This window comes from Chinchilla lanigera, unplaced genomic scaffold, assembly GCF_000276665.1.
Source record: "Chinchilla lanigera isolate Chin_1 unplaced genomic scaffold, ChiLan1.0 scaffold00012, whole genome shotgun sequence".
Lineage (NCBI taxonomy): Eukaryota > Metazoa > Chordata > Mammalia > Rodentia > Chinchillidae > Chinchilla > Chinchilla lanigera.
The window spans coordinates 10777520-10798450 of record NW_004955413.1 but is presented as its reverse complement, the minus strand read 5'-3'; the positions used below and the strand labels follow the sequence as shown (position 1 = coordinate 10798450).

The following is a 20931-nucleotide window of genomic DNA, read 5'->3' as shown; positions in this document are numbered from 1 at the left end:
ACCGAAGGACTTATTATCCTGTAAGATTACATTTCAGTTGCTGCTCAAGTATATATTTTTTATTATACAAACGTGCTTGTATAGCTTGTATATTTTTTAAACCAGTTTTAATATTAGGAATACTTTACTGCAAAGATTTTAGTTTCAGTAGAGCTTTTTTTTTTTTTTTTTGTTTTTCTCCGGTACTGGGAACCGAACTCATGACCTTGCGCTTGCCAGGCAGGCGCTTTTGCCACTGAGCTAAATCCCCAGCCCCTCAGTAGAGCTTTTTAAAAGGAGGAGATATTTAAATGACAGGAAGGGGCCCTTAAATGTGTGTCAGAGTGAACAGACTTCAGCTTTAGCTCTGTACAATTGTTGCATACCAGGAAGTGGGAAAGAAGGATCTGCCATCTTGGTGTTACTTGTCAAGAATCAATCCCAAACCCATACATCTGACTATTTCTCTATGGGTATACAACAAAGGCAAAGTAACCTACAGAGAAATACTGCACTATCACACTGGCCACACGCGTTATATTCCCGATCCAGTTTGATCTATTCTGCCCATGAGTAGACTGAGGTACATCTGGACATAGACTGAGAAGCAGAGGAAGGGAAAGAGAAAGATGAACAGTGTGTGTTATCACATTTTTAGATCAACCCAGTTTCTGATACGCTAGCTGGGCGTAATAAGTGATCCCCTGCCCCGGTACTTACAGCACAAAGACTTTGCTAAAGGGAAGCAAAGTGTTCCTTTGTATGGAACAGTGGTGTAAGGGAAGCAAAGTGTTCCTTTGTATGGAACAGTGGTGTAAGGTGTAAGTGTTCCTTTGTATGGAACAGTGGTGTAAGGACACACATTTGACAGATAGCGATGAGAATACTGGTGTACTCATCTTTGTTTCAAAAGGAATGTGAGGAAGTTGACCTAAACAGTAGGCAAGGGAAACTAGCCTGCTTTCTATGACTACCAAATGATTATCCTCAAACTCCTCATGATGAAAGCGGTCTTTACCTTCCTATCCACTTGAATATTCTACCAGCTTTCCTTGTGGTTCATGAAAGATCATTTAAATAAAGATCATTTAAATAGTTCCATAAAACTACTGAGGTTCCCTTTTGCTCTTATAAAATGAGATGAAAAAGAAAATGACCTCTCTCCTGTTTCTACTTTTGTATTGTCCACTCTTAACTAGCATTGCTGCTATTGTGGCTGCTACTGACTTGAGTTTTCTCTTAGCACAGTTTTATTAATGGCTTAGGAATGTCTCACACATGCAAGAGCAAAAGTGGCAACCCATGCAATTCCCTAACTTTTAAAATGATCACAGATTTTTAAGCCATATTACTAAACAAGAGTGCTACTCTTTCATGCAAAAAAAAAGAATCCAATTAATATTTTTGTGAAATGTGTGTATATAGCTCAGAACTTTTGTATATTTGTCTTAGTTACTTTTCTGTCATTGCTGATATAAAAAAAACTAACACCCAGAGTTATAGGGGGAAGGGTTTATTTAGCTCACAGTTTGTAGAGGTTTCAGTCCATGACCGGCTGGCTGCAAGGCAGGGTGGCATGACAGACAGGAATTGTGGGGGAAAAACAGTTCATGGCAGGCAGAAGGTAGCAAAGCAAGTGAGATACAAGACAAACCTCTTTCTGTCTCTTATATTGTATGCAGGCTACTGGGATTAGGGTGGTGCTAAAGCAATCAGTAGACTGATTTAGTAATCACCCACCCTTAATTTTAATACCCTTAATCCTAGGATTACACCATGAATCAGTCACACACTCTAAATTCAGCCACCTCTGAAAAAGCCCCACCTATGCCTGCCTGAGGCCTTGGGGGAACATCTAGACATGAGCCATAGTAATATTCAATAACAATGAGTAGGATTTGAGGAGGCAAACAATATCAGAGCAGTCAATTATTTTAAAGATCTTGCCTGATTTACCCTATTTGATGTCTCTTTCATCTTGCCCAAAGCTATTGTGACCCGATTTATATAAGCAAGGCATGGAAAAAGAAATCAGGTGGAAAAAAAATCCATCATACTTTATACCTTTCAGGGTTAAACATCTTTAAAAAAATCTTTATTTCCTCTGTCAAAGAGAGACATCAAGTATGTATTAGGAAAGATTATTTTAAGAAAGATAGCATTGAGTCTTATGTGTTTTTTTTAACCTGAGAGTTCATGTAAGAATTGTTATTAATCCAGTTTTCTAAGAATAGGGAGGAAGCAATCTGGGGATGTATTTTTGTGGTAGGATGGATACCTGAGATGGTTTGGAGAGAGCATACTGACTGAATCTCTCAGTGCAGCCAGTCTAGTCCAGGGTATTCAGACCCACAAATAAGAATCCTAATAGAGTTAATGGATGAAGAAGGCACTTATACTATTGGGTAGGAACTTGAGGCTCCCAATTCAAAGTTGGAATTGGTAACCTGAATGTTGCTTTTGTACTTTTCTTAATAAAACTAAGTGTGTAGCAAGTACCTATTGCTTGTAATGAGCTAAATAAAATAACGGACAAGGGGAGGTTGCATTTTTTTTCTCTCATTCTAGTGTTTCTCTGGGGACTGTATGGCTTTGTAATACCCAGAACTTTCTTGAAGGTGGGAAGGTAGAGTGATTATGTAGGTGAATGAAGCTCAGAAAAGGAAGAAGGATCTTGAAGAAGATCAGTGTACAGAAGCTGACATACAAAAAAAGTTCTTTTTTGCCTTCTTTGCCTTCTCTGGAGTCATACTGATTTGGACACAAGAAGAGGAAAACTTTTTGCTAGTATCACACTTTTCTTGGTAGGCAGAAACCCTTATTGCTCTGTTTAAGTTTTTCTTCAAAAACATCCAAAAAGTTAAAAGTAAGACAAATGGCATTTATCAAACCACTAACCAAGACAGTACCAGAACCAGATTTTCCATCAACTGTCTTGGAATGGTTTTGCATACACTATTCTTTTATTAAAGTTCTTCTGTGTTTGTTATTCAAACATGGCCTTAATAATTGAACATGAGTAACAATTTTATATTTGTGGCCTTTTTGAAAACCATGGTGAAACCTTGTGATTTAGTTTACAAGCCCAGAGCTGCCCTTTTTATTAAGTTTTATTTTTGTGACTTGTGTGTTTTTCATTAAGTTTTAAAAATACCAGATCAACATGTACCGCTAAATATAGAAATGAAGACAAGAAACATTATAGTGGGTTGATTTATAAAATAATATTTCTGATTGACTTGACTATATTTGAGTTATAATTGGCTTCCGGAGTTTGGTCTGGCACTGAAGCATTAAAGTTTCATTTCTCTCTATAAAGTTTTGTTCAGAAATTGGTGCTAAGATTATTAAAGAAATGTCAAACATGCAATAATTTTTAAATGTTTAATTTTTTATTTTATTAGTACACATTTTCAGTTCATGCAGTTTGAAATCGTTTTGGGGAGTGGTTACCTGTACATACCACAGCTGCTTTCTTTTTTAAAAAAATCCCCTTCCTTTTCCCTCCCCCTCCTTCAATTCCCTGGTTCCATTTTTCGTTCTTGTTGATATTATTTGTCTTAGCTCACGTTGTGGCACATAATGTCTACATTGAGGTTACTGTGTTCCTGTACATGGTATATCTTTCTTCTACTTACTTACCCTTCCCCTCCTCCTCATGCTTTGTGCTTTTTCCCTTGGACCTCTTTCCTATCGCAAGAAATCCATCTCTTTGTCCCCTTCTACCCATTCTTACTATTCTCTTTGTTTGTACTTTGCCTCACTAAAAGAAGCGCAATAATTGCAGAAGACTTTATAACTCCAGTTCTGGATAACATTTGTAATTACATCTTTATAAAAAATTGAGCCTCAAATCCCCATCTGAAGAATAAAATGAGTTGAAGTTTAGAGAAAATATCTTTTGAAAGTTTTTCTTTCCTGTAAATTCTTTGCAGGGAGAGGATCAGTCTCACGGTCAGCATCTCTGCCTGCATTGCCCTGTCTTTCAGCTCCTCTGTCACTTGATTTTTTAAAATGAGCACAAGGAAAAAAAAAAAAATGAAAGGGCAAGAAAAAAGAAAGCCCTACAAAATTTAGAATAAGCCTTCATTATGTGTCTTTCTCGGGTGCACATTCAGAGAAGAGTCATCTTAAAGGTGCCTCTGAATATCCCAAAGGTTAAGTGCAATAAGAGGTTTTATCATATTCCGTTCCCTCAATATGATGTTTCTTTGTGTATGTTTTACTTAAGCCAAGAAATACTAAAATGGAAAATCATTAAACTTTGGAAAGAAGACAGTGAGTCTTGGGAATGATGGAAGATAATTTGATGGAGGTGAAGGGCATTTTGCTGTTCAGTAATTAATAGTATTTTGAAAGAAAAATTTTCTGTATGTAATTATTAATACATTTCTTAGGACCTATTATTAAACAATGAAGAAGTCAACAAAACACTCACTTCACCAATTGTTTCAGACTTTTTTCCTCTTCGAGTTTAAGCTGTGATAGAAAGAGCTATTGATCTTTCTTTTGTCCTTAAAAAGTAGCATAATTTTTGTGACATATGATACTACTATAATTCATGTGCTACCATGAGACAGATTTAACACATCTATTAGCATCTACAACATGTTTCATGACCACAAGATTAAAAGCATTAAAGTCTAATGTGTTGTTAAAAAACAATGCACTAGGAGTTAATAAAAATCATTACAACTTATATAGATTTTGCAAGCTGCCCTCCAAAAACTACAGAAATTGGATTAGAGAACATAACTATTTCTGAGATGAAAGCACAGAGAAGTTTGGCACCTAGTCATAAAATGTATTACCATTTCCACTTAGTCACATAAGACCTGTGCTATGAAGCCTAGGACAGTTCACATGAGGGTGTGATGGATACAGTAAATTCACTATTATAGAATCAACAACCCAAGTGCCTATTGATGGTAGGGCTGTGCAAATAGTAAACATCCTACATGTGTTAATCCAGTGACAAGAGAGAGTAAAGGGGTTTTTAAATGAAAGATACCATGATCGATGCATGTGCCTATAAAGATCCCTCTGGTGTTTTGTGCTATCTGGGTGTGGGGTCAAGTCTGGAGGATGGAAAAATGCTTAACAGTCTATTGTTATTATTAATCTAAAAAGTATGTAAGGAACTCCTGAAACAAAATAAATGATATTTGTAAATTATTTTTCAGTGGAGTCTGAAGCCATAACAACAGATGAGATCAACTAGGAAATAAAGTGCACAAAAGTGTTAGTATTGTTTGAGGGAGCTTATTTAGGCAGTGTTTTTCCTATAATAGGGATGAAGCTTCAAAGGGCAACAGGGAATTTCTCAAGATGAAAAGTTACTGTTCCTTTAACTTGGAAGGGATGGATGGCAATTGCTGTCAGAGAAATGGGAGAAAGATAACAAGAAGAATATGGCCCTAGGGGCTGGGGATTTAGCTCAGCGGCAAAGCGCCTGCCTGGCAAGCGCAAGGTCGTGAGTTCAGTTCCCAGTACCAGAGAAAAAACCAAAAAAAAAAAAAAAGAAGAATATGGCCCTTTTTCAACAGTACTCAGTCAAAGTGCATTACTGTTTATCTTTATTTCTAGTGAGATCTTGGCCAGGGGCCTTCTGGAATGCTTCTGAAAAGTACTGCCCACTAATGTATCCTTGGAATAGTAGTGTGACTTTTAGGGGCCATATGGTACCACAAATTATATGGTCTCTACTCTATGGAAAGCCACCACCCATGTTTGCTAACTTTATTACAGCATAAGCCTGGTTGTACAGCAAGCTTAACCTCAGGCAATTCATGAAATGTAAGTGCTAAAGCCTCTTTGTCAAGAAAGATAAAATTGATCAAAACTTCACAACTAGTTTGAGGCTAATTTCAGCCAGTGTGAACCAAGATACTGACAGTTTGAAGTATGGCAGGAATTTCTGTAATAAATACTTTAAAATATTTTTACAGAAAAAAATCTCAAAATTGGACTATGGTACTGGCGAACATGTGTAATATAATATCATACATATAATTTTAATATACAATGTAACAAGGATAATTATAGGTACATAAATTAATATTTTTTTCTTCACAAAACAATTGAGTAAAGAAAAGGAGGGAACCACTTGCATACAAGAAAAAACAAATAGTAAGTCAGTATGGTTTATGATAGCTAAGAAAAATACATGAAAAATCATAGGAAGTATTCTGCCTTCCAACTTTTTTTTTTTAGATAAGGTCACACGATATAGTGCAGGCTGGTCTTGAATTCACTTATGTAGCCCAGGCTGACCTTAAACTCACTGCAGTCTTCCTGGGTCCAGAGTGCTGGATTACAGGTGTGTGCCACCATACCCAGCTTCTTTCTTCCATCTTATATAAATAAATATAAGTAAAATAATAAAACCAAGTTTGTAGACAGAAGAAAAAGAGTTTTGCAAACTCCTAAAATATTCCTAGAGAAAATTGGAAATACAAATGATAGTACTTGGTGATCAATAATCTCACTTTGTTTTTTTTTTGGTACCGGGTATTGAACTCAGGACCTTGCGCTTACCAGACAGGCACTTGTGCCACTGAGCTATGCATCCCACATAAATACTTCTAAGAGAAAAATATATTTTGTGTCCATGAATTCATAGCAAATTATTCATCATATTTAAACACTGGAAACAAAACTTGAAGGATAGTTAGCAAATTTCAGCCCGATAAATATATAACCTATGTAGATACCTAGATAATTATACAAAAAGTAGATTTTAGGGAAAAAGAGCACAACTCATATAATCACATATATTACAGTGACATACAAGCTTAAATATATACATATATACCTGGAAAGATGAAAACAAATGATATAAAGTTAATATTTTAATGTGGAAGTCTAAAGTACTAATATGGAAGATTTCTGAATCTTTATTAATTGTTGTAAATTTAATTTCCTTTCAAATAAAATGTAATGGTCGATCATTTTCAAGGGTCAAAGAATAAGGTAGAACATGAACATGGATATTCTGCTTAACCAAATTCTAAGAGACTTCTTGTCAGCACTAAATGTACACTTTTGAAAATTCCCAAAAATCTATAGCATGACAGCTTGTTTCTCTGGAAGGTCTTAATTAAGCCAATCTATTGTTCCTTCTGCAACCACATTAGTTAATTTTTCTGCAGTCTTCTCTTTCCCTTTAGATATTGACATTATTAGAAAGTTGTTTTTAGTTCTAACATTTATCATGCCATCAAATATGACTTCAAAACATAGAAAAGCCTCATTAATTTTTCCCTCTATTTTAGTCACTTTCTTGTCACTGGGACACAGTACTTGACACCCACAGTTTAAAGAGGTTCATTTTAGGCCACATTGCAGTGGTCTCAGGCTCTGCACAGTCGACTGGCTCCAGTGGATAAAGGGCAAGGTGGAAGAAGGCCCTGGAGAGACAGAAGCTACTAACGTTCGGTGGCCGGGAAGCAGAGAATAAAGGGAGAAGCCTGCTAGGTCATGCTCCCAGTAACCCACCTCTGCTAACCAGGGCCCAGATCCTAGCATCACCTTTAGTTATTGCATCCCATGGCCCAATCACTTTCCAAAACCCCTGCCTCTGAGCTCATGAGGCTTTGGAGAAACATTCAGGATCTAAACTATAAGAACCTCTTTCAATTCAAATTTGTATACTTAGGCAAAATGTGTTTCCTTAATCAACACTGCATCATAGTGATGAGTCTTACTAGTAAACAGTCCCTTGACAGGATTTCTCAGAGGCAGGAGAGAGATCCCAAAGCCAGTCTCTCCAATGCCTCCCCCATCACTGTCTGTCCTTACGAACTGCCTCTGCCAGAAATTTACCTTTTTATTTTTATTTTTTCCAGTACCGAGAATTGAACTCACGACCTTGCGCTTGCCAGGCAGGCGCTGTGCCGCTGAGCTAAATCCCCAGCCCCAAATTTACCTTTTTAATGTAAGGCTTTATTATCAATTAACACAGAACTGTCCCCAACGACGCACTGTCAACTTGAGGTCACCTCCAGATATTGCCAAGAAGTATGTTTAATTGTCCTCCCATCTGACTCAGAAATTGAAATCATTTTGACTGACCATATGCTTTTTGGTTCAACACATCCCCCGTCATACCCACAGCAGCTACTCCATACACTCGAGTTTGCAACTCTAACTTTTAACATCCTCTCATAAAACCTTTCTGAAATAATCCACAACTTTTTTTCCCTACAGTGATCTCAGGACTAGTATTTCCCATCAGAAGTGCCAAGGTCACATATTTTCTGCCGCTTTGCTTTTTGTTTGTTAACATCTCTTGAGCATAGCCTGGTTTTTTAATTAAACTATAACTCCTTGAGGGTAGGGATAGGTCCTAAATAATTTTTCACGGAGCGTAGTAGAATGCATTTTATCTAAGTGCTCCATGACTGCTAAATGACTGGTAGTGTGCAACTGGGAGTAAACTAAAGGTTAAACAGAACAATGCTATCCATGTTGTGCTTTGTAGTTTACAAAGCATAGGAATTTACCATTTGATCTTTTCTTCTCCTTGGATCAGAATGGAGTGACAGGGGTAGGGAACAGTGCATGAAAACCCTACCCTGGGTCTTAGGAAGAGAGGAAAAAGTGAGTATTGATAAGTATATGTGTAATTGAAATGTATTTCACATTAGTGAGGTAGGTTGGGCTCAGAGTGACTCACTTTGCTTTGCACAGTTCTTTCCTCCTAGTGAAGCCAAGAATTAAGGGTATTTTCTTTCATTTTTGTGAGTTTGATGGTCAGCAAGAGGGCCTCGGGGCAGCTACCCCTTCTAGCCTGTCCATTGTGTAAGGTATCGGAAACTGCATGTGGGAAACTCATCAGTGACAAGAACAGCCTGAGGAAATAATATTTGTTCTTGAGATTTGCAGAACTGAAAAGCATTTTATAGGTAGGTGATTGGGATCAGCTGTGTATCGTCTGACCCACCTACTATGAGAAGGCACCCACCAGTCTGAAAACACTCACCAAGCACTTATAAAAGTCTCTGAGTTCAGTCCCCAGTACACACACACACACACACACACACACACACACACACACTCACATACTTATCACTCCTAAATTGAGTGTGGTGGCACAAGCCTGTAATCCCAGCACTCTGGGAGGCTAAGGTAGGAGAATCTCAAGTTCAAACCCAGCCTGGAAAACTTAGTGAGACTTTGTCTCAAAATAAAAAATAAAAAAAGAGCGAGGAATGTAGCTTAGTATAAAGGCCCTGAGTTCAATCTCCAGTATTGCAAAGCAAATGGATGAAAGAGCACTCCTAGACCAGCTTTTGGCAAGTTGAGCTTTAAACGAGAGTCCTCCACCTCCTTACTTTGTGGCTTCAGATAAAAGTTGTCTTCCTTGCCTCAGTTTGGGCCTCGTAATGCTAGAGGGCAAGCAGGGTAGCCTAGACCTGCTTTTCTTGTGATAATGACATAGTTGTGAGAGATGAAGCTGAAATGTAGAGTTTCCCTAGACCTACATGTGGAATTGCCACTTCACCAATTTTGCTTTATTATATGGGTTAAAGCAAATGATATTGTCCAACCCAAAGTCAAGGTATAGGGAACTATGCCCCTGTGCAAATGGGAGAGCACTATAGCATTGCATGCAAATAGGTTTGGCTGTGGGAACAGAAGTAGGACAAATAAAGCAATCTTTCAAACTCTAATTGGAAGGAATGGATCTTCTAGAGTCTTAAAAATTCAGTCCTATCTCTACTATAGGCATTCCATTTCTGTGCATTTTATTGCTTTTTTTGTTTACATATTGGTTCCGTTTCTTTAGATTAAGCTGTGTTCTGAGTATTTGTATGCTCCCCTAATTTTTATGTGGTAATTCTACCCTCCAAGGTGGTGGTATTAGGAGATGAAAATTTTGGCAGGTGATCAGGTCATGGGGGAAGAGCTATTATGAATGGGGTCAGTGCCTTTGCAGAAGTTTTGAGAGGGGCCCTTTCCCTCCCCTCATATAAGGATAGAGCTGGAAGGCATCATCTGTGAATCAGAAAGTGGCTCTTACTAAACACTGAATCTTTTGGCACCTTGACCTTGAGCTTCCCAGCTTCCAGACCTGTTAGAAATGAATTCCTGTTGTTTATAAGCCACCCAGTTTATGCTATTTTGTTATAGAAGCCTGAGTGGACTAAAAGACTGTAAACTTCTGGAGGGCAGAGAGGTGTTTTGGAGTAAACTAGTTAAATTAGAGATGTGTTTTAGCATTTTGTAAAAAGAAGGTTGTGAAATTTTTTGCTCAAAGAAATTCATAAATTGCTCCTAAATAGTAGTTAAAGGGTTTTTCTCTACAGAGTCACTAAATTATTTATGCATCACTGCTCACAGGAATCAACCAATGGATGAGAGAAAAGTTTTGCGAAGAAAACTTGGAAGAGTTCAGGAAATGGCTTATAAACACAAATGAAGGAGAAAGAGCATTTGTAAGACATGAGAAAATACACATTTTGCAATTTTAGAGAAGGGCACAACTTTTGTAGGTTAAGAGTAACTGCCTCATGTGATTTTACCTTGCCAAAGGGCATATCCAGAAAGCCTGTATTACCATTCACCATTGATCAGTTATTACATGGGAGGTTGTAAAATGGTGATTTTCTAATTCTGTCATTACTTCAGTGGTTAGTAACTGGGATATTTGCAAAGAAGAGATTTTCTTCCCTTGGTTTTGCACTATTTGAATATCCCTATGGACTAATAGCATTCTTTTTTTAGTCAACATATCATAATCTATAATAATGGTCACGATTCATTTTTATGTTAAAATAGTTCCCACTTTGCCCAGTTGGACATACTTTAAGCTGGATTCTATGTCCTTTTAATATGTCTCCACTAGTCTAAGAACATTCCTTACTTTTGAGCCAAAGAAGTACTTTCCAGTGACCCTAAAATCTGGTCCTTTTCTAAGGATCTGCAATTTCTTGGATCTAGCTCCAAGGATCTCTGGAAATGGTATTTAGAACCCAGGACCTGGTGGTAGAAGTATTCATTGATACAGGAATGTTACTAGCATATTGCTGTACTAATACAACTGTCAACAACAGATATAATATCTGAAGTTTCTTTTTAATACTCTTTGTCCCAAGTTTTTAGGAAAGAGGAGCATGGAGCCCGGCCTCAAATTATCATCGAGCAGATTACTTTTGTGAATACAAAAGGAAAACTGTACTTTTTACAATTCAGAAATCTGGTGGACATCTCCAAAGCAATAATCAAATTTGGCATCGTCAGTCACAGGCCAAGCAGCACTGTATGACACCAGATACAATGCACCAGAGAAGTTTGCAGTCTCATCTTGCAAACAAATGTTTATCCTTAATCCATCCGTGAGAAAAAATCAGATAAAACCAAGATGTGAAATAGTCCATCAGACAACTGGCCTAGAATATCAAAAAATGTCATTGTCATAAAAGGACAAAATAAGCTGGGGAAACTATTTTATTAGAGGCACAATAGCCAACTACAATACATGATAAAGGTCATTAATGAGATGATTTTGAACTCTAGGTATTTAAGCGTAATTGTGTTATATGTGTATTAGAGTAGATAAGGATAGGAAATGTGCATATGTGTAATATTTTAGGGGGTTTTCTCCTTTTGTTTTGTTGAAATTGAGGCATGTTAGTCTCTTCAATACTAGGATATCAATTGATAGTGATGAGCTAAAATAATAAAAGAGTAGCAACGTATGTCAGTTTGAACTGTAAAGCTTAATGCCAAAAATTTCAACGAAAAGAACTGAAAACAGTAGTCTTTGGAGAGTGAAAAATGGTGGTGTCAAAGAATTTGGGGACTGCTACCGAGCTGCTTGATATTTTAAACTCTTTGTTTACACAATTTTGATAAAACTAAGAATTCAACTTAAAAATAAAATAAACCTTTATTTAGAAACAAAATAGCCAATGGATGCACTGTATGAAGTACAGAGAAGAGGCCAGGTGAGGGCAGACCGCGAAGGGCCCAGTCCGTCCGTGAGTGTTTGCACCAGATTTCATGGTGAGTGGGAGTCTGTTGGGTTCAAGTAGGGTCACCGCAGTGTGGCCACTGCAGGGGCATAGAGAACCCTTCTTCAAATGTTTGCTGACCTCTCCCTTCAGGCCCTCCTACGAGGCTTTCCTGTATTCATTCAGACACTGCTTGAGGTGCTGGGAATGCAGCATTGGGCAGAAGCAGTCCTTAGCCCAGACTCCTGCTCCTGTGGGGTTTACCTTACACACGTCTCAGAGGTCCAGGCCTGGGTTAGTTGTGTGAGTTAGGGACATGAGAGGAATAACCCTATAACCCTGCCATCACTCAGATGGGGACTCAGAAGTTTCCCAAAACATTGGAGAGAGAGAGAGAGGCAGAGAGACAGAGAGAAAGGGAGAGAGTGTCCTAATGCAATCCAGCCTAATTTGCACAATTTCACATTATTTTCTCAGATTTTTGTCTCCACACATGCATGTATCCTTACTCCATCATCTCTCAGTCCCCTGTCAGTGTCACCTTGTGGGAACTTCTTCCCCACAACTGGGGCAGGAAAGCCCTGAACTGCTTCATCTGAATTTCTCTTAACTGGACTGCAGCCCATCAGTGGGAGGGCTCCTGGCTGGCAAAAGCAGAAGGGTCACATTCTTCCAGAATTGGGCGGATGCCACTGTCAACAGCACCTGTTCTGGAGGATGAAAAGATTCACTGAAAGGGGATGAAAAAGCGATGGAGTCTTCCTGGTGGGCGATGCTAGTGACCCTTACAGGAGTACCCACCTGGAAGGAGGCAGGTGTTGAATGGGAGAGGGATACTGGTGGGCCTGGTACACGGCTTGGAAAGAAGAGCCTTAAGACATTTCAAGGAGCCAGGTATGGTGATCACACCTGTAATCCTAGCACTCAGGAGGTGGAGGCCGAAGGGTTACAAGCTTGAAGCCAGCCTGAGCTTCATCTTGAGAAGCTTTCTTAAAACAAACAAACAAACAAACAAACAAACAAAACCATAAAATAAATAAATAAAATGTACAGAATAGGGTGACACGGCAAAAGGGAAGTAGGGAAAGGAGACCCATCCCTTGTCTCCATCTTGTTTTATCATTTGTATTATTATCCAACGGCCTTTGCTAGTAAGTTTGACAGTGCCTTTGGGTACAGACTCACTCTCTGTGGTAAAAAAAAAAAAATGAGGTATAGTTCTTAAGAAACTTAATTATTTGATACTAAAATACCAGATACTAAATGCCTTCATTATATACTAGTTGTGAGACTTGAGATATTTTTTTCCAAAGTAGTTTAAGGGGGAAAAGAAGACTTATTCAAGTAAAAATTAAGATTCTAAGGGATTTCTTTTAGAAAACACACACACACAGCTGGTTCAGATACAGTGTTGTTTCTTTGCTATGTGAAGGGGGTAAAGCAGTAAGAGAGTGCCAGCTCTAACTGTGCTTAATAGGGGGTTATTTCCACTCAGGGTGTGTTCTTACAGAAGTTGAGCGATGCTAGAAATAACACCATGCACATCCTTCCCTTTCTCTAGAAGAGAGAACACTTACTATCACATCACGTCCTGTATCTCCTCCTTCCTAGATTCCATCATTCTCTCTGAAACAATCTTATTTATTCCTCCCTTCTGCACTCCCTTGCATACTTTCAAAAAGAACAGGACACATTTAGGAAAGGAGTTCCTCTGACTACACAGTGTAAATGTCTAGAAGTGTTTTGTCCCAAGTACACAACAAGCTCAATCAAATGTACTGGATAATTAATAATTGTTCACTATTGCAGGACAAGCAGGTCTTCAGATAAGGGGCTGAAGGTTGTTTAACTATCCCTTTGAAAAAAGACAGCCTGAGTTGAATAATTAATATCATTGTGATAAGAACAAAATAGAGATTCTTTTAGAAGAGCAATGGTGGTGGAGGCATGATCTTAGTATGCTTGTGAGAGGCATTAAAATTGCATTCTCTGCTCGTGTTTCCTGTACACTCCAGGAATTGCAAGCAAAAGAGGATGGATTTGGCTTGCAGAAGACATTAATATGCATGCTGTCAACTGAACCTTTAATGAATTATTTTTTCAAAGATAAAAATCATTCGAATATTTTCTGTAGAATCCAGAAGCCTGCTTTCCATTGGGTAACAAGCTGAGGCAGACTGACTTTGAAGCTAACGCAGCTTCAGATTCACAGCCCCTCACTTGGAGCCTCTTCTAAAGTTACGCAAGAGGGCCTAATAATGTGTCCAAATGTTTTAGTGAAATTTGTACAAGTGCCATATTTTAATTGCAATCATTTAAGATTACTGTATCTTTTACTGGATGTTGTCAGAGTGGTGGTGAGTATTTTTGAGACAAAGTTGAATTGAAGGGGATGTAAAATTGGGAATCCTTTAATTTGGGCTTAGTGAGATATGTTTATGAGGTTTGGTGTCTGTTCCCTAGAGAGTTAAAGTATCATTAACTCTCCCAGTGAAGGAAAGCTTCCAGGTATGACTCAAAGGGATTGCCACAGGACTGGGGCTTTCTGGGTCTTCTCCTTATTTTTAGGAGAAAAAAAAACCTGTCATTTCCTTACCTGAAGTTGTTGGCCTCTTTGGTATTTTGTAGCATTTGTTTTCACTTTCAGATCTGTTCACAAATAGAGTATTTTAGACACACATGACAAGTTAGAATTTTCTTTTAAGAAGCTAAGTATAATTTTTTTCCCATTAGAATGTCGCTCAAGTCCTGCAACACAGGCCCATCCACATCGAGTTTCTAAAAATTTTCCTAGGCTAGAAAAAGAAATCTGAACACAGAGAAGAAAAATTTTATTTAAAAAGTTTATAAAGATGGTGCCGTTTCAACTGCAGTCTAGAAAGACAGTTTGCAACATTTTAATAAAACAAGTGAGAAATTACAAACTGTTGCTTGGGACACATTAGAAGAGCTCTTTCTTTTATTATCTACATTTATTTATTAAAAATATCAAGAGAAAATTCAGATGAAAATTAATGAACTGTGAAACAAGAGAGATAAAGATGGGTACTGACATCAATAGAAATTAATCTGATGTCAAGGAGTGAATTGTTTCCCCAGATCACACCAAAACTATCTTTTCAAGAAAAAAAGAGAAATTTCGAATAGAAGTAATGAAAAGGCTCCTGAACTGTTTGCTAATTTAACTAATGAACAGGAATGAATCGTAGGAACACACAGGGAAAAGTTTAAATTTCTGGCTGATTTGAGACACAATACTGATATTGATGAAGACAATGTGAAATGGATAGTACATAGAGACTAGTTAATAAGTGTCATCAGCTCAGGAGTCATTTGAAGTTTGTCACTGTACAAGTAAACCTAAAACTCCTGTAACCTTATTGCTTCTATTTAAAAGAAATTTGATAAGGATTTCCCCAAATTTGAGAACAACCCAAAAAATGTACGTTGCATTACTATCAATGCACACTACCAATGACTAAGACTTTATTCCGAATTGTGTACACTGCAAAGCCACCCTAAACAGCCCTGTTGAAGCACAGACTGGATTTCTTTTTTAATTCTTTCTATTACTATCAGAGAAATTGATACTTTAAATGAACACATGAAGAGGTGTTCAAAGATCTGTAGTTTAAAAACGTGCAAAACAAATATTACACAAATGTTAGGCAGTTAAATAGTAAAATTGTGATTTAAATTTTTGTTTTTTTTGCATTTATGAGTAGTAAAGAATGTTTAAACTGTTATGATTTATTTTCTCATTTAAGTATTTACTTTCACACCTATTTTAAGATTCATTTTCTTAAAGAGGCATCCCAAATTGTACAAGCTTTAGGCCCTCCCTACCCTTTGCTATGTGTTTGATCTGAAAGGGGTTGTCAGATAATACTTTTTATTTTTTCTGGCCTCTGCAAGGATTCTGCCTCTGCCGACTGGGCAAAGGACAAATGTTTGCATCTCCTGGGATCCTCTCTTTGGGTCAAGCGAGCTGGCAGAATACCTCCAACTGTGTCATTAGCAGCCTCAGGCAAGAGCTTTTCCTCATTCCTCAATAAACAATGCTGTGAACTATAATCCAACATCTTGTCTTGTTAGAACATTGCTTTCTGTGCTGCCTGACTAGGAGTTAGGAAATGTATTATTTGTAGCATCAAGAAATAGTGTTCCAAATTTTGTGAGTCTGGATGGTCCTTAAAATAGTTTAATGGAAAGGTTTGTAACTCGTGGTTGCCAAGGTGGTTTGTTAGAAGTGCAGAAGTGAGTGACAGAGAGTCAGAGAACTAAGAAAAGAGGTCTTGGACTGACCGAATGGGCCAAAGGCAGTGAACACAATGAGAAGGAAGAGTATCACTTTACACATCACAAGCGGCATGGTCCCTGGAATTAGCTATCCTAGAGTCAGAAAAACTGCCCAGGAAAGTGGTGGTTTCAAACAGTAATCAGGAAAATATTAATATTTATTGAACCCTTCTACTAAGAAGATAATGATTTGGCAGGACAGGAAACATATATGTAAGAATACAATTTTTAAGGTGAACTGTATATAAAATTGCCTTTTCACTATAGGTCAATAATGATTATTCCATATGATTAGCAATCTCAAGTGATTGAGTCATCAATAGTTTCATATGGGTTAACATGACTAGCTAAAGAAGTATTAATTTTTCTTTTGCTGGGCCAGTTCTTCATAATGGAAGGCCAAATGTCCAACTGGGTATGTTTAGTATGTCTGATACCTGAATAATGCATACAAGAAGTATCTCCTAGTCATTGTGATAGCTGATCAAACCAACTCTTCTATGTATTTCTGGAGAGTATGTTAGTGAGGTACCACCTCTCATTTCAAAATCGTTGAAAGTGTTAAAGAAATCAACACAGCCTTGATTATCAATGACAAATGTATTATCAATGCAGATGTACTATCACTGCAGACTAAAAACTATACCAAGAAGAGGAGGGACCTGATTAGGTAGTGGAAATGGGAGAGTTCATTCTTGCCCTTACACTTGCAAAAATGAACAAGGAGGAAAAGAACAGAAAACAAAGAAGAATACTATACAATTTCAGTGAGTGGGATTGGTGACAGGAGGGCTATATAAAAAACTAAAATACAATTGAGAAATGTAGATTAAAGATCAACCCATGAGGGTGCTTCAGTGGGTTTGGATCTTATTTGGAAGGTAAAAGCCATTTCTGGAAGACCTAGAAAGAGAAGAGAGTTTCAGGAGGGTCCTGTACCTGCATCAATAATCCTCCTGAAACCTGTGTTCTGATGCTTGGACTGGAAATCTGCGCATGGACGGATGTGAGCTGGCTGTTGCGTATGGAGAGGCATAGCAATGGTGGATGGTCCTGCAGTTCTCCAAAGGGCTAGAAGACCAGCGCTGGCATATCTTAGGAAAACAGAGGTACTTCTACCGAAGAAGAATAATTTGCTCGGGGAGACACTGTTTTTGTAATGATACGTGTTTGTGTGTGTCTTAAAAATCTTGGATTCCAAGAAGAAGCCTAACAATAACCAAGAAATATAAACTAATTCGTTCAGATGTGTTACGAATGCTATCTGGTCTACAGGACAGTGCAACACCTGGTGTCTTTTGCAGAAGACAAAGTGCCGAGCTATTAGGTGTGACCACTTGACACACCATCGTTTCCTGTGTGTCTGCTGCTTCCCAAGGCTATTGGTGAGAAGCCCATGACATAACCAATATGAAAGTGCTCTACCACTTACATCTTCTGGGTCTTTGAGAAGAAAATGGATGAGAATAAAAATGATGCACATATGACAATACTAATATTAAAAATAAATACCATTACAGGTGATGATAAAACAGTAAACGAAGGAAAGAAGGGCATGGATGTCTGCCCTTTAGAGTGTGGGTTTGTCAATGCTGTGAAATTTAGTATCCTACGGGAGACGTTCACTTGTCTCATCATCTTGTCAAGATCTTTAAATAACAAGGTCCACTTTTTTAAGGAGCCAAACTCCTCCAAGCATCACTGCTAGTCGGAAAAGCACATGTATAGCCCATACTGTACAGTGTAGCCTTTAATTACCCTTCCCTTGCCTTATTTTCTATTGTGTTATTGGTCAGCCTGGTATGCTCAAAAATAGATCTTAAGCTTCTTGAAGGCAAGAACCCATCATCCTTCATCTGCGCCCAGCACACAGAATGCGGGGACGAAGCAGACTGATTTATGGAAAATAAAGCAAAGGTCTTCAATTCCAAACTGCAGCTCCGTCTCGGAGATGCGGTCCGTAGCCAAGCGCGGTCGCCCACCCGGGGCGCGTCTGGCGCCGCGACCCCAGCAGCCCTCCCTCCCTGCTGTTCCCTCCTGCGGCCGGGAGGAGGCGCCACGGACACGGGTTAAGCCTTTCCCCCCCTTCCTACCCCACTTCCCCGGCACATGACGTGGGAAGCTGCCTCCGCCAGAGTCTCAACGATAGGAGTGAGGGGGTGCAGGGGTTTGGGGGTGGGAAGGGGTGGGGGTGTGGAGAAAGAGGGCACACGCGCGCACACACTCTGGGAGCAGAAGCATCTTCCCTGGCTTCGCAGGTTTCTCCTCCCATCACAACCCGCGCGTGAGAGGTAGGGGAGCGCGTGTGTGTGTGTGTGTGTGTGTGTGTGTGGCACATTTCTGGGTGTGAGACCCAAATCCAGACCAGGCAACCTGTGCTGTCCCCGCCCTCCCCCGTCGCCGGTGATTAATACCCATTTTTCTTACTCTCCCCTCCTCCCCTTCTTCCTCTCCCGCTGCCCCCGCCCGCTTCCCCTCCCCCGGCTCCGAGCAACACCAACTGGAATCTGGGCTCCTGCCTCTCCACACCCCCCCTTTCTTGAGAAAGGAAGGCTCCCCCCAACCCCCTTGCAAAAACCACTTCCTTCGGCTTCTTCACCTCTAGGAAATCCGCTCCGCTCTATCGAAAGTGCTCGTCTGGGTGATTCTCGATCACCGCAACCCAGAAGTGCTGGCGTCCGAATGCATTTTCCTTTTGCTTTGCAAAGAAGAGTCGTGAACTTCAAAACCCCCGAGACGGATCATTAATCCTGCTTTGCAGAAAAAGAAAGCCCTCGATCCCCCCACCACCGGCCACCGCTCTCCGGAGACTCTGCACCCGCGGAGGCGCTCAGAGCCGGTGCGTAAATCCTTGCTGTGGAGTGTCTCTTCTCGATTTTGGGGTTTGGGGTGGTCAAGCAGAGAAAGGGTCGAAGCAGTGGAACCGTTAACCAACCTGGCGTTGGGTAAAGCGCTAAATCCAGCAGAACGCGGCACTTGCTAATTTGGATGTGGCTTTTTGTTCTTAAGGCTTTGGGGGGCGGGGGCAGGGCTGGCTTTGGTCTTTTGGAGGGGGTTGATCCCCTCACCTCTCGGAGAGGCTGGGCAGCGGTGCCTGGGGCCGGAGCCACGCGCGGCGACCATCCGTCCAATCGACACGTTGCAGGTGAAGCCCCGTGCGCTGCACATCAGCGCGGCGGCGGCGGCAGCGGCAGCGGCGGCGTGAGTGTGCGCGGGGGTGAGTGTGCGCGGGGGTGAGTGTGAGTGCGCGCGGGGGCGCGTGCGCGTCGGGGGCGTGTGTGTGCGCGCGCGTGTCAGTGTGCCCCTTCCAAGAAATGCCCAGTGTGCACCCCGTGCACAATTGGAACCCATTCAGCACGAGCCCAAGGTGGGAGGAGGCGCCGCTGCTGGAGGCGCTGGGCAGAGCGAGACAGACATGTCAGCAGCAATGCAGATGGGGCTGGGGGCCGCACTTGCTGGCGAGTTAAGTGGGGATTGTGTTTCTGCTTGTGTGTGTGTGTGTGTGTGTGTGTGTGTGTGTGTGTGTGTGTGCTGCTGTGTGGTGTCTCTTTTCCCACCGCCCCTCCCTCCTTCCTTTCCATTTGCCTCCTTTGCTCGCTCCCTCCCTTTCTCCTCTTCCTTTCAGGTTGGTTTTCCCACCTCTCATCCATGCCTGTCCCAGGAATGGTATAGCCAGACCTTTTCTGAATTATTTATAGACTGGTGCCAGCTGTTTGCAATTCCTCTCGTGCACTCTGTGGGAAATGCGGGGTTTCCTCCCCCTTCCCCATATAACGAATTGATATCTTTTTCGGAATGCATTTTTCTCACCCTCCGGGGGACACTGGAACCAAACCCTGACCGCCTCTTTTTTCCCCTTAGGAAGGGGACGCTTTGGGAATGACCATGCTCCACGGAGGGACGGAGCCGGCCCCCAGCTTCTCCACAGAGAGCCTCCTCCACTAAAGCTCCAAAAATCAAAAACCATAATTGCTGAAGAATCCTTATAATCTATACCGTACCAGCCACTGACCTCACATGCAAACGGAATAATTACTCTGGATTCTGCATTGTGAGCCGCTCTCCATACCCTGAATTACCTTTGAATTAAATCCTTTTTATTTTGAATTTGCATCTCTTCAAGACACAAGATTAAAACCAAATTTACGCTAAATTGGATTTTAAATTCTCTTCCGTTCCTTTATCCTCCGTCTTTCTTATGTGGATATGCAAGCGAGAAGAGGGCACTGGACATTCCCAACATGCTCACTCCCTTAATCTGTCGGTCTAGAGGTTTGGCTTCTACAAACCAAGGTAGGGCAAATTCTATTTTCTGTTTTCCTCAGCTGGTGTAGGGATTTCTTGTTTTGTCTCTTCCAGTGCCTCAAGTGGATCTTTTTGGGGAAAAAGATAACAAGATATCAAAATAATGCTGTCTGGGGAAAAAGGCTTATTACAATGAGGGAAACCTCCCATGTTATTTCTTTCTCATCTTCCATCAAACAGGTTTTGGGTTTTCGGGGGAGCAGTGGGGGTGGGTGTATGCAGGCACAGGAGACGTTGGGGGGCATAAGGGTGTCTATATACAGACACAGCTAGCGGGGAGACCTGTGTGATTTTCTAGTTAAATAGCATTTTATTCACCCAGAGCTAAAGCTATGATTTTTTATGGGCTCTAGAATTATTTTTTTTTTCCAGGCTTGATTTTCTCTCTTGC

The 20931-nt window shown here is 40.2% G+C and overlaps 1 protein-coding gene across 2 annotated transcripts in view; it reads left to right on the top strand.

The window, feature by feature from the left end:
• The first annotated feature begins 18446 nt into the window (after nucleotides 1-18446).
• Grin2b (glutamate receptor, ionotropic, N-methyl D-aspartate 2B) overlaps nucleotides 18447-20931 on the top strand; it is a 421074-nt gene continuing 418589 nt past the window's right edge. For both annotated transcript variants that reach the window (XM_005378985.1, XM_005378984.2), the window contains exons 1-3: nucleotides 18447-18526; nucleotides 18841-19074; nucleotides 20097-20528. The gene's annotated coding sequence lies outside the window, so the exon portion shown is untranslated. The remainder of the gene's footprint in view (nucleotides 18527-18840; nucleotides 19075-20096; nucleotides 20529-20931) is intronic.